General features: G+C 45.4%; 1 protein-coding gene across 1 annotated transcript in view; it reads right to left on the bottom strand.

The window, feature by feature from the left end:
- Positions 1–13,596, bottom strand: part of SYT16 (synaptotagmin 16) — a 66,389-nt gene that overhangs the window by 41,390 nt on the left and 11,403 nt on the right. The gene's annotated exons all lie outside the window — the stretch shown is intronic.

Genomic DNA, 13,596 nt, shown 5'->3' with positions numbered 1-13,596 from the left:
TCCATTTTTTTTTTTTATTATTATGCCACTGCACATATATACTCTATACATGATCATCACATCCCTCCCTGCATCATTGAATACTCCAAACCCTAGCATTTCCCAGATCAGTTAGTGACATGCATATCATCTGGTCACCCTCTATAGACACACAATACACGGCCAAGCCCCTGCTGCCAGGTATCGGACTCAGCTTAACGCTTATCACCAAGCATGGGCCAGTCATGTCGCTATCATACTCATAGACTTTTACACCTCCCACACATACTGGTAGAAGCCCTAATCCCAGCCTATACAGACTACACAGGTCTCACAGGATCCATTCTCACTCTACCACATTTTGTTTCTACCCTTTTAGGTTTATCCAGGTTTATCATACCTGTCGAATCTCAAAACTTTATACATACTACCAGGTACGTAAGCCTGCTCACGTTGTAGTTCACATACGTTTCATTCTCCCTAGGCCATAGAGTACTGGCAAGTTAGGGGTATAGGCCCAAATAGGTACCTCCCTTCTTGGCATTTCTGCCTATCGTTTAGTCGTCCGCGAGGCCAACACCCTGCCTCAACGTTTCGGAGGCAAACGCCCATCAGGCCACACGTGAGTTAGCCGCCTCGCAATATTATAGAGAGGGCCTCACCTGTCACTCCCTCCCCCTGTTTTCTTTTACTATCACCGAGAGGCCTACGATTCCTGCCACTACGACAGGTGGCCTCAATAACCCCTCGCGCCAACTCATAGACAGAGCCTCTCATAGCCACTTGGCAACTAGCAGGGCTTCACCTGTCACAAAACAAGATTAATTTTTCGCCTTTCAGGCCTAGTTAGCCTGCCAGTATCACCCCTGGGTTTCCACACACTAACCAAATATTTTGTCATTTAGTATGTCTCAAGAAGGGGTTGAGGATTCCTCCCTACCGGGCACTCTGGCTAGAGCAAACACCCTATCACAGGGAGGAGAGGTGGCTAGTCCAGCATCTTTCAGGTCATTAACAATCCCTCGCATAACCAACGAACTCAGGAGACGACAAATCCCATTTCCTGCAACAACAAGGAAAGCGGAACTCTACAAGTTACTGCACACCTCAACCGATAACATGGACGCTGGGGAAGGGACTAGCCAGTCTAACCCAGGAGATATACATGACATGCTCTCATCCCTCATGGCATCCATGAGCAAGGTCAATTCCAGGCTGGAGAAACCCGAATTGGTCACTACAGCCCTTACCATGGCTGGGCCGGCCGCTCCAACCCTCCAGCACTGGTCGAGTTGCAATCAGTTTCTCCAGCCATCACCTCTTATGATCAAGAGGTTAACCCTGCCCATATGATACCTGAGCACCTCAAAAAAGATATCCTGGAAGGTAAAGATATCAACTTGGCTTCATTGCTGATTGCCTCCCAGGATGTGGTGGAACATAAGACTTACGCTTATGACGATATTTCTGTGGTGGTCAAATCTAGGGATGCCCGCTTAAATAGGAAACTGACTATCCCTGAATTTGTGTTGGCATTTGGCATTTATCGTGACGTTATCTGTGCAGTATATCCCCACAGATGTGAGGAGTTTTACTTGTATATGCACAAGCTGGTGGACCTGGGCAACAAATATGGTGGGTCAGCTTTCTATGATTACCATAGATCCTTTTCTGCTAAAGTGTCTGGCGCTTTCTCCCAGTATGGAACAAGGTCCAACTGGAGCAAGATTGATACGGTCATTTTCTGCAGGCACTTTGCAGGTCTAAGAACGCCGGCTTGTGCATACTGCTCCTCCATGGCTCATACGGCTAACTTCTGTCCAACCACTGCTAACGAACCTACCCCCTCGCAGGGCACTAGTTCCGCTGGTTCTACAGAAAAAACACCCAAAGACAAACTGGGACGGCCTATCAAGTTTCTGGGCAAGTCCCAGATATGTAATCATTTTAATGTCAGAGCATGTAATTACAGTGGATGTCAGTTATTGCATATATGTTCAAAATGTTTCAGGGCACATGCTAAAACTATGTGTCCTAATAAAATGTATCCTAAACAATACTTAACGACGATAAACATTTCTGTACTTACGGCATTACTGTCACATCATCCATCTAGACATTTGGTAGATTTCACTATCTCGGGTCTATCAGAAGGATTCCACACAGGAATCCTGGAATGTCCTAATTTACAATCCGCACAACAAAACCCTACAGCGGTGGACACACTCTTAGCCAAGGAAGTGGCAGAGGGCTTTCTATTGGGGCCCTTCTAGTCCCCTCCTTTCACCACATGGCGGACAAACCCCATCGGTATTGTCACGGGGAAATCTTCCCACAAACAGAGACTTATCATTGATCTATCAGCACCTCACACCTCTGCCACTCCTAGTCTCAACTCCCTCATACCCTCTGAGGAATTTTCACTGCAATATTCCACCATAGATCACACCATTACGGCTATCATGCAGGCAGGGGTCGGAGCATGGCTCAGTAAGACTGATATCACAAATGCTTTCAAGTTACTGCCTATCCACCCTACACTGTGGCACCTGCATGGTATCAAGAAGGCTGGGAACTGCTATTTTTTCTCACGTTTAACTTTTGGTTCGAAAAGTAGTCCGGCCATTTTCGACGTATTCACCGAAACCCTATGCTGGTTATTATTAAATATAGCCAGATGCCCTACAGTTATACATCTGGATGATTTCTTACTGGTCGAGGAGAATATTTCCCCTCCCAGTAGCCTCAAAGAAACCATCAGTCTATTCGAACAGGTGGGTGTCCCAGTCTCCCCCACCAAGACTGAAGGACCAGATACCTTCATCACATTCCTGGGTATCATGCTAGATTTAGCCACCATGCAAGCTAGCCTGCCACGCACCAAGGTCCCCATGCCTTTGTGTCCCTAGTGTCTCTGTGTCCCCATGTCTCCCAGTGTCCCCAAATGTATTAGTGTCCCCATGTCTCCCAGTGCCCCAAGTCTCCCAACCAGTGTCCCTAGTGTCTGTGACCCCATTTCTCCCAGTGTCCCCATGTAGGTGTCCCCATGTCTCCTAGTGTCCCCTAGTCTCCCAGTGTCTGTGTTCCCATATCTCTGTGTCCCCATGTCTCTGTGTCCTCAAATGTATGTGTCCCCATGTCTCCCAGTGTCCTCATGTCTGTATACACATGTGCCCCAGTGTCCCTAGGTGTTTCAGTGCCTCATGTCTCCCAGTGTACTTATGTCTCATGGGGACATGGGAAACATGGGAATGGGGACACAAGTGGACACCAGGCGACATTGTGACATGGGGACACTGGGAGACATGGGGACACAGACCCAAGTGGACACTGGGCGACATTGCGACACGAGGGGACACTGACACACTGTGATACCTAGGAACACTGGAAGACCTGGGGAAACACACTTGAAGAAATGGGGACACTGAGACACTTGGAGACTAGGGCGACATGGGGACACTGAGACACTTTGATACATAGGGACACTGAGACACTGGGAGCAATCCAGCTATACAGCAGAATTAAACTGTAAGTAGTTTTTTGGGGATTTTACAGAATTTTCTCTTATGCCACTCCTTGTGATTTACATCATGTGATGTCACGCATACATAATTAATTATGAAAATAATTGAGGCCAGTATTTTTTTCCAAGAAAGGTGGCAACCCTAACTACGCTTCACATACTCTTGCTTCTGTATGGAAGCTTAAGAGGGATGTATGGGAGCAAAACCTGTGTGGACTGGCTGACAATGAAATTGGTTAATGTAAAGCTGACTTTGGTCTCTCTAACACTGTGGTATGTTTCCTTTCTTCTATACTCACTACATCCACCTTTTCTCTGTCTAAGACTATATACCAGGAGCTTCTGCCTGCTAGTAAGAAGATAAGGAGACAAGTGAACATGTGAGTGCTAGGGGACAGTCCTTAAAAAGCGTGGGTTGGGGGTCTGAGCCAGGCAACTGACCTGAATGGTCACACAAGCTCTACAAAAAACAAGCAATCTGGGCCCGCAAACACAGCCCCATCCCAACGAAACTGGCACCAAACTGACCCGCGGACTGCTGCCACCGACATGGGCCTAAAAACCCAAAAGCCCAAGCCCGACAATCCGCGGCAAAACCTAAGTATCGGCGACCTCTGGAAACAAGCACTTAGCGCCCAGGGCCCAAACATAGTCACCTATAATGACTACTGCTCTGATGTCTCTCTGACGACTTCACAACAGAGGTGGAAGCGGAGCACTCACCTGCTGTGATAGCACCTCTCCAGACTCCCCCGCGACCAGACTCCTCTCCGGTGACCACTGCTGTCATGAAGGAACTACTAGCAGGGTTCCAACTCATGATACAGGCCGACATGGCCCAACTGTGCATGGACCTGCAGAGTCTGACATGTCGCCTGGGCACACTGGAGGCTGACTCACGTCAAAACATGCAATAATCACAACTCCTGCAGCAAGCTGCGAAAGAGCTGAAACAACAGCGCCTAACCTATGAGCAACGCATTGCGGCACTGGAGGATCAGAGGTGCAGCCTGAACGTCAAAATCCGAGGCATCGGAGAAGAGATACCGGAGACCGAGCTACCACATGTGCTACGAAGACTCCTGCAGGCACTCCTACCTCTCAAGCAAGCCAGGCAAGTGCCCATAGAGAGAATGTTTTGGTTGCCACGAGCAGCCAAGGCCCCGCGAGACCTCCTGGTATGCTTCCAAAACCACGGGGACAAAACAGCGGTGATGCAAGCCACACGGAACCGGTCACCATACTCATTCGAGAACATGCAGCTCTCTTTTTATGCTGACCTGTCAGGGTCCACTTTGGCATGGCAAAGCTTGCTCCAGCCCTTCACGGATCTCCTACGCCAGCACAATGTCCAATACAACTGGAGAGGTTTGCGCACATTGCTGGTTCACCACGGGAACACTGCCTCCAACATCTGGGACATACAGGGGGCAAAAGAACTGCTGCCAACCCTGGGACTTCCCATAGTCTCCATGCCCCTCGTGGAGACTAACATCACATCAGCACACTCCTCTACCTGGAACCCCGCAAAAGTGGTCCCGTTCGTCCCCAGACGGGCCGAGACAGCGGCTTACGGAGCGGCCAAAACCTGATACAGTCACAATACCAACCTGCTTCCAGATCACCAGTTCTCAGCAGAACCATTCCTCTCACTGACTGAACTCGTATACATGTTGAGATGTTTTCAAAGTTGTTGATATTTTCAGCGGCTTCTTGTTTTAGGGCACCCACACTGTTACTAGCCCCTCACTGCACCGCCACGCCAAACATTCTATGGCTCCCTTAGACTCCCAACCCCCCCACACCCGGGGTAACAGGGTTCACCCAAGCAGCACTAGATCGGGGCACTAAAGCACCAACCTCAGACCAAACCCAAGAAGACTGGCTGCCAGCTTTCCCAACAGCCCCAACAGCGTGGTTTATGCTATTGTATATTGGGCGCATGTTTTACTGCAAAGGTTCAACACCCTTGCACTAGGTGCGAACCACAGATCAACGCAAATCTCAGTTTAGCCTACTCTGCACCATAGTGCAGCTCTTACCTATCTATGGCAGTCCTAGCGCATGCCCTCATAAATTAATATTAAGCACCGTGACCAAACCCTTGGCTAATCACACCCATGCTGTCAGTTAGTGTACTTAAAGCTTCGCCTGTAACTTTATCATTGTTTTATCGTGTACTATTTTCACTATATGCCAAAAATTGTAGCTATCTTGCTTCAACATAATAACAAAATGTGCCGTTTTCCAAGTACAACATTGACATTTCTGGTGCTTAATCTATGCGTGCTGTTGTGGCACTTGACATATGCTTGTAATTCTTCATGCACAGAAGAATAAAAAAAAAAAAAGGCATGGAGTAGGCGCATGATTAGACGCATTTATGTCAAGCTCAAGGTGCTGTCTGCATGATTGTCAGGCAGCCTGACATGCATACATGCCAGGCTGGCCTTCCAGTTCTTTGGGCAGACATGCCCCCTTTTTGGGCATGTTCGTCCCTTTCTGAATTTTTGATCACTTGATTCGCGTCAGTGGCACATCCTTTTACCCTGCCCATTGACTTCCTGCTTCACTGGACAATGCTGTTGGGGGTTTGGATTTACTTGAAAGAAGAAATAATAAATTATAGAGAGATTAGCATAGAGTGTGTGTTTTCTCATAGCTGCATCCTGTGGGTTTCCCTTAGCAACAATTCAATCGATACATGACACTTGGCAGGTATGACTGTTTTATTGTTTTTGGTCGATAAGATTCTCTAATTAGGCCCACCATAATTGTCAGCACCAGGCCCAATGGGTTCTTAATCTGGCCCTGGTTGGCGCTATATAAATTCTAATACCTGAGAAAGCTGTGTGTGGGGGCACGGTTTATCTTATATCACCAGTATTCAGCATTCACCAACTCAAAGGAGACAAAACTTAAAGAAAGCTCATCGTGGATTTTAGTGTGCAGCGTTGGAAAACGTATTGTCAAAATCTGGCTTTTTTGTTGTTTTATCTGTTTTTGTTAAAACCTTTTTAGTCAGTTGTAAAAGTATTATCAACAGTAGGAGAGCCTGAAAGGTGGATTGTCCAGCTTTGTAATACAGCTTTTCAGTCTTGTCAATTTACTCAAGTGATACGTTAAAATTAAACACCATTTAGTGTCCCTTATCCTATTTATGTTATCATAGAAGCAGAAATAGTTTTTGTGATATATAGCATATTTGACCATAGGTAAATACTATTCCTATAGATATAATTAGAAGAACCTCAAGATTTTTTTTTTAAAATTGGAGCTTCATAAAAATAGCAAAAGGATGTAAAGTATCTGTGGGTCTATGGACAAAATGCCAACATACACTTGTTACAGTTACAACAAGTCACACTGTTTGCTCTACAAAAGGCTTTGCAAGCTGCTATAGCAGCGTCCCCATAATCCTTATAGTTCACTAAATGTTTTTGGAATCTTTCCTCTCTTATCCTTCTTCCCTGACTGTTAGAATGCCGCAATAAACCTAATCTAAACCCGTTTACTAATTTGGAACAGGGTAGGGGGGTGGGAGGGTGCAATTTAAAATTTTAGAGGGACGAATTAGAAACCTGGCAGAAAAATACAATTATTGGGGCAAACCGGAAGGAACTTGGGGCATATATATATATATATATAAAAGGAAAAAAAGTTTAACTCTTGTGTAAATATTGTTCTGAGTAATGGGATTAACAATATCCTGGAGGTAAAAACAAAACGCCAATGATCTTATGGAAACTAAGGTTTTTAAGCAGAGCTAATTAGGTCAATCAGCTGTTATCTGTCACTGGACTTTAAGTCTCTCTGCCTTTCCAATAAGTCCGCCTGTTCATCTGCCCATTACCTTTACTCTGATTTACAAGGTTACATGTTACTATTTATTTATTTGTGTCTGCCATCAAAACGGGTCACTGGGTTGTTTCCTACCCATCTGCTAAAGTGTTTTATTGTCCTATTTCAATAAAGATTTTTTATTTGCAGAAGAGGAGAGAGACCGGTCTGAGAGAAACCTTTGCTCTACTGATCTGTAGATCAAATATCCTTTTCACCTGATTGTCACAAAGTGGTCAGTTACCCTGGCAACATCATATCCTTTCAGACAGCTGAATGAGGCAGCCAATCGCAACCAAAGCACATCACCGGCTCTGTTGCTAAGGTCTCAATGAAATGTCTTGATTTCGTTATGGTTGAAGAGTGCACTTGTATCTGCATCATCGCTTTTTAATTTATTTTTTATTGTTCACAACACCCTGCCATAAAGCGTCTGTATATACACTTTACAAGGAGTGTCGGTAATGGCCTTGTTAAATGGTTAAATTAACCAACACGTTTAAAATGTGTGGGGGGAAAAAACAAAAACTTTAAGCCTTAATTGTGCTTTGTATTTTTATGTTTTTATATGTTTTATATAGTTGTTTCAGCAATTTTAGGAGCTCACTATGAATCAAGGCTTAGCCAGAACAATCAAGTGTTCTGGTTAGCCAATAAAATTCCTGACTTTTTTTTTTTTTAATTCTTTATTTTTGTCGAGCATGAGTAACAATCATATGACAGTAATGCCACAACAGCATACTTAGACAATGTGAACATACAAGAGTGTGAACTGTTATATGGCATTCAGAAGGTACGCACATATTTTTATATAGTAATAATAGCAGAATCAAGCTGGGTACATGCTGGTTAGCAATAATGATTTTCCCTGTTGTTTGGGAACAGTAGCTTGGGGTTAGTTAGTGTGTTGAATGTCATCACATTAACCTCGGGCACTAGGTATTGTCTCATTTAACTGCGCTCAAGTGTAGTATACATATATTCCAAGCAATAATAGGCTGTCTGACCAGTCATATCCTACAGTAAATAGACATTTAGGTCATGTGTCAATCATTGTGTCCGTCTCTAGGTAAGTCTTATTAACCAGATACATTAAGTATGCACGTTCAAATCCTGCTTATGTCAAATTAGTTGAACAGTAATTAACCATGCTTTTATGATTACAAGAAATTACAGTTATCTAGTAACAGGTTGGATGGGTCAACAAGCTGTGTGCTCATATTTACAGTGTGGTCTTTGGGCAAACATATTGATGAAGTATATCTCCAGGCAGCAGATCCCATGCGGTAGTGGTACAGAGTTCCTGAGGGAAAGATGGTGAAAGGTAAAACAGTTCCGGTTGTAAAAGTCCCTCTTCAGAGGAATGATATATGTCCCCTGCAGTTGCTGATGTATTGTATCAGGGCGCCCGGTCTGTTGCCGGTTGCGGAGGATCTCTTCTACAACAGTGGTGTGTATGATTAATTCTTCGCTTCTCCACGTGTCGCTGGTGTCCCTGTGGGGCGATTTGTTTCCCTGCCTTGAAGAGTGAGGGAGTACTGGGACCCCGCGGGAGGTCTCTGAGGGTTCTGTTTCAGTGAAGGTGGGAGTCCTTCTAGGGTGCAAGGGTACTTGCAGGCGGGTGGTCTGTATCTGCGGTGTTTACAATCCGCTCTTTGTCCTGCCGCTGTGGATAAACAGCCTGTGAGGGTTCTGGTCCCAACACCATTCCACGTGGCCTCCGCCATCTTGGTGTCATTGCCTGGAGCGTGGGTCTTGGCGGCCCTGCTGCTTCACTTGTTGCACTTGTCGGTGGTCGGGTCCCGAGGGTGGAGACCGGGATCACCCCCCCGGTCCAGTGGGGGGGGGGGGTGGTACGGGGCCGGTAACCTTGCAGGTCTGACTTTAAGCACCGAACAGTATGCGGCAGGGCAGCGGCCGTCCGCCCTGCTCGCCTCCGGAGTAGGCCTCAGTAAAGTCAGGTAGGATTCCTCCTCCAGGGGACTGAAGCCCGTTGGGCCAGCCTCACCCTGGATCCAGGGCTCTCCGCCCGGTGAGGGCCACCGTTGCCGGCTGGTTTTGTGCCAAAAATCGCCAATATATCGCCTATTTCTGTCTCAGGCTGCAGGAGCTGGTCTCGCATGCGACCAGCCCGCTCGGCGGTCTGGCCCCACCCCCAAAATTCCTGACTTTTATAGTTCATTGACACTAAATACCTACACTACTACCAAAACGTACACTGCTCGTTGTGTGGGACAATCCACCACCTAAATAAATACTAATTACTATTTAGTAGAATATACCCAAATAAAAACATTCATGCGTTTAAATGTGCAGTTTTTTTTAATATATATCTAAAAAGAGCTTGTAAAGTTGCAGGTCTCTTGTCTGCAGCCCGCCCAGAGTTTCCATGACTGTCCAATCACAGACTTCCCAATGCAGCTCAATGAGAAGTCTTTGCGAGGCAGGTGCTCTGGGCAATTTCTGCCTCTTGAGTTTATCTCAATTTAACTAAACTCTTCTTCTTGGTGGCATTCTTGTCACAAAATTATATTTGGACGTTTTAATACACTGCATATCAAAATACACTGTAGTCAATTGTTAGTTTCTTCTGTCACTCAGTGTTTCTTCTCTACTATATCTGTAAGAGTTTCAATTCATTGTATAGAAAATAGACCCCATAGATATGGAGTGGTGGTATACAATGATGGCCAATTCCAATCAGTAGGGGAAGGTAGAAAATATATTGTTTGCGTGTATGTTTTATTTATTCATTAGTAGTTCCACTGCGCCCTGTGTTAAATAAAAAAAAAATGAAACTAAAGTAAACCATCATGCAACTTTTTTTTTTTTTAAACTTCACATTAATTGGCCCCAAATGCACCAAATACATCACATATCACAGTTATGCACAATGTATTCATTGTAACGTTTTAATATATATATACTCACCTTAAAGGGTCATGCCAGACCGTAAGCAACTTTAGCTTGCTGAAATTTTTTCATTTTGAAAAGTGCAGATTTTAATAGAAATATAAACTATTATAAATTAACCTGGTTATACCCCCTTGTCTTTCAAGCAGACAACAGGTAACGTGACTTCCTGGTTTGGTTAGCTCAATGCAGCTGACCTAAAGAGGCAGCAATTGCCCAGAGAACCTTATTTACAAAGACTTTTCATTGAGCTGCATTGGGGAGTCTGTGATTGGACAGCGACAAAAAGTCTGGGCGGGGTTAGAAGGGGAGGGTTTGCAAAGTCTGCAGACAAGAGATTTGCAGGTCTTGCAAGCTGCTTTTATATATAACTCCAAAGAAAAAATACATAATAAATGCATGCAACTTTTCAATTGTGGTATATCTACTAAACAGTGATGTTTTAAATGTATGCTGTATTAGGGCTGTGGCGTGTCCCACTAACTCTTATTTAGCACCACAGAGCCCTATGTATCGTGGGTTCTACTCTTTTGAAACGCTTGCCTCAGCTCCTCCCTGCTTCCTTCCAATACAGGCGTCCCTAAACAGGGCACACCTTCTTTGTGATGCCAACACATTGGTTTTGTTGCCACTAGGCCCCCCTCTCCCCGCATTCCTATACTCCCTAGCCAGCGAGAGCAGTGCACTGTGGTTGTGTTAAGAGCAGAAGGACTGCCTGCGGGTGGTCTCTCCTCCTCTTGGTCAGTCAATTTTCCGGCACAGAGTCTATAAGAAAGACTTGACTAATTGGTAGGAGAGACTTATTTTTGTAATTTTTTTTTTTTATTCTTTATTTTTGCTGTGCAGGTAGGTACAAGGAATCAACAGACGCCACAACAACGTATTGGAAATATACATTGGTATAACAGTGGCATGAGAGAGGAGAGACTTATTTTTTAAGTAGGTTTTTCTCTCAATCTATCCATATGTTAGTTAATCTGCATTGTAGGTCCCGTGACAGGTACCCTTTAAGGAGAACCAGGGCCCACTATAGTATGTTAAAATGTCCAGCGTTCTAAAAAGCTTATACTGTTTTACTGCCGGGGGATTTCTGCTTTTAAGAAATGAACACCCTAACTCCTTTTAGACTATATCCTCCACATTTCCCCTTTCATCAGCCTTTATATTGTTTAATATTCAGTGAATGACCGCTTGCTTAAAGACACGGGTAAAGCATGGGGTGTTGAAATAAGTTGAATTTAAAAAAAAACATTAAATGCGGACTGATAAAGATGTCATTTGGTTGCGTTCTAATGCACAATATACACTCAGGGTAATTCTACGTGAACATTTAGAAAGCCTTCATACTTTATAAATATAAATATTGTACTAAAAGTTCCCTTATAATTTTTATATAATACCGGTCTACTTCTAAACAAACTTAACAATTGATGGAAGAAAAAACATGAGAAAGACGGTGCCGTGTTATGAATTTATCAATATGGTCAAATATTACAGAGTTTCAGAAATAAACCCCCAAGCCAAAAACTGCAACATAGAATTCCATTCAGGGAAAGTTATCAGTTTAGTTTTTTCCCTTATTTTTTACTGATCACAACGCCATCTAGCGACACACAGAAGAATGTGCAGCGTTCCTTAAAATACTTCCTAGTCACATTGACTGCATCCAACAGACAACGCGTTTTAGTTAATACGCAGCAACACCTGTTCACCTTCTGTGTGGGTGTTGTCATAATCTTGGCAAAGACAAAGTTGTGAATATCTGCGTGAATTATCACCTCTTTTTCCTTATCTCTCCACTCGTGCCAACTGCATTTGTTACTATTCTAGCACTGCGGCTTCGTGGTTACCGTGGAGACGGCGACCAATTTCATAAATGCAGGAATTAAGTGTTTAGCCATATACTTACGATTATATTTGCATTATTTTATAGTTTTGACTGTAACTCTTTGGTGTCGCAGTCTTTTTTTTTTTTTTTTTTTTATAAATTCTTTATTTTTGTTGTGCATATGAGTAGTACAGGCAGGCAAGAGGTGCCCCAGGAGCAGTCCTCCAGCATTTCCCACGCCTAACATGCGGGGCACAAGATGAATAAGCACATTTTTTTAAATCAATGACAAGTATTAACAATCGAGTGTAGATGCAGCTATATAGTAAATTCAGGCTGGGTCAAAGCGGTGACTTAGCTTTAAATGCTCTAAATTATGCTGGTGCAACATATACATCATGAAAGTAAACTAAAGCTTTGTGAATAGACAATAAGCATGCATAGGTAAATCGCTTTAATGCTTTTATCACCCCAGTAGACCGGGACCACCCCCGCTGCCTCTGTGGGTGGCCGTCTTCCTGGCGGTCCAGAGACCCCACACTCAATTAGAGTCCCACTATCCGTCGATACCTGCCTTATCTGTATATCATGAAGCGAATGTCCACCAGGGCAGGCATCAGGACACAGTCCACCCATGCTGCACTGTGGGGTTCTCGCTGGTTCCTGTGAGTCTGCAGCTGTGCTGTAGTATGCTGGTCCCTCTCAATTCTCTGAGCGTCGGCATCAGCCGTGGAGGGGAGCTCGGTGTCGTCGGCATGAGGTTGTCGGTTCCTGGGTGGGTTTGTCGCAGGCTGGGTGTGGGGTGAGAGGTCGGTTCGTCTTCGTGCCGGTGACATGTTCAGTCCGTTCAGGCGGCATTAGTCAGTGCGCGGGTTACCTCCTACTCCCCTGTGCCGCCGTTGTCGTCACTGATTTAAGTGGCTGCGGGGGTAAGTGATCTCGCTTCTCGGCTTAGCCGTGTCTCAAGGCAGGAGCCGCCTTGTCAGCCGTGTGCACCAGTGCTAGGTGTTGGTCCTCCCTTCGTCGCTTGCGCACATGGCGCCCGCCATCTTGGGCCTAGCGGTCCGACCCCCCAGCTTCGGCCGCGGCATCCCGATCAAGGCCTTAGGGTGAGGACCGGGATCACCCCCCCGGTCCATAGGGGGGGAACGGGGCCGGGTCCGCTCAGATTTGTGCCCCAGGTTGGGTGCTGTATGGCAGGATAGTGGGACAGCGGCCGTCCACCCCACTCACCGCCGGAGAAGGCCTCAGGTAGGTTAGCGAGAATTTCCCCTCCAGGGGACTGTAGCTCGGTGAGCCAGCCTCTCCCTGGATCCAGCGGTCCCTCTGCTTTAGGCTTCGTAGCCGTCGGTCTGCTTTTCGTTTTAAAGGCATATTTTTAGTGCGGTGTTGCAGGAGCTCTGCTTGCCTGCGACCGTCCGGCTCGGCGGTCCGGCCCCGCCCCGTCGCAGTCTTTTTTAACTGTATAGTTCTAAATGTCCAGGGCAATGTAGAGATATTGTGCTCTGTTTTT

This window comes from Pelobates fuscus, chromosome 13 (genome assembly GCF_036172605.1).
Source record: "Pelobates fuscus isolate aPelFus1 chromosome 13, aPelFus1.pri, whole genome shotgun sequence".
In the NCBI taxonomy this organism is placed as follows: domain Eukaryota; kingdom Metazoa; phylum Chordata; class Amphibia; order Anura; family Pelobatidae; genus Pelobates; species Pelobates fuscus.
This window is presented reverse-complemented; position numbering and strand designations above follow the sequence as displayed.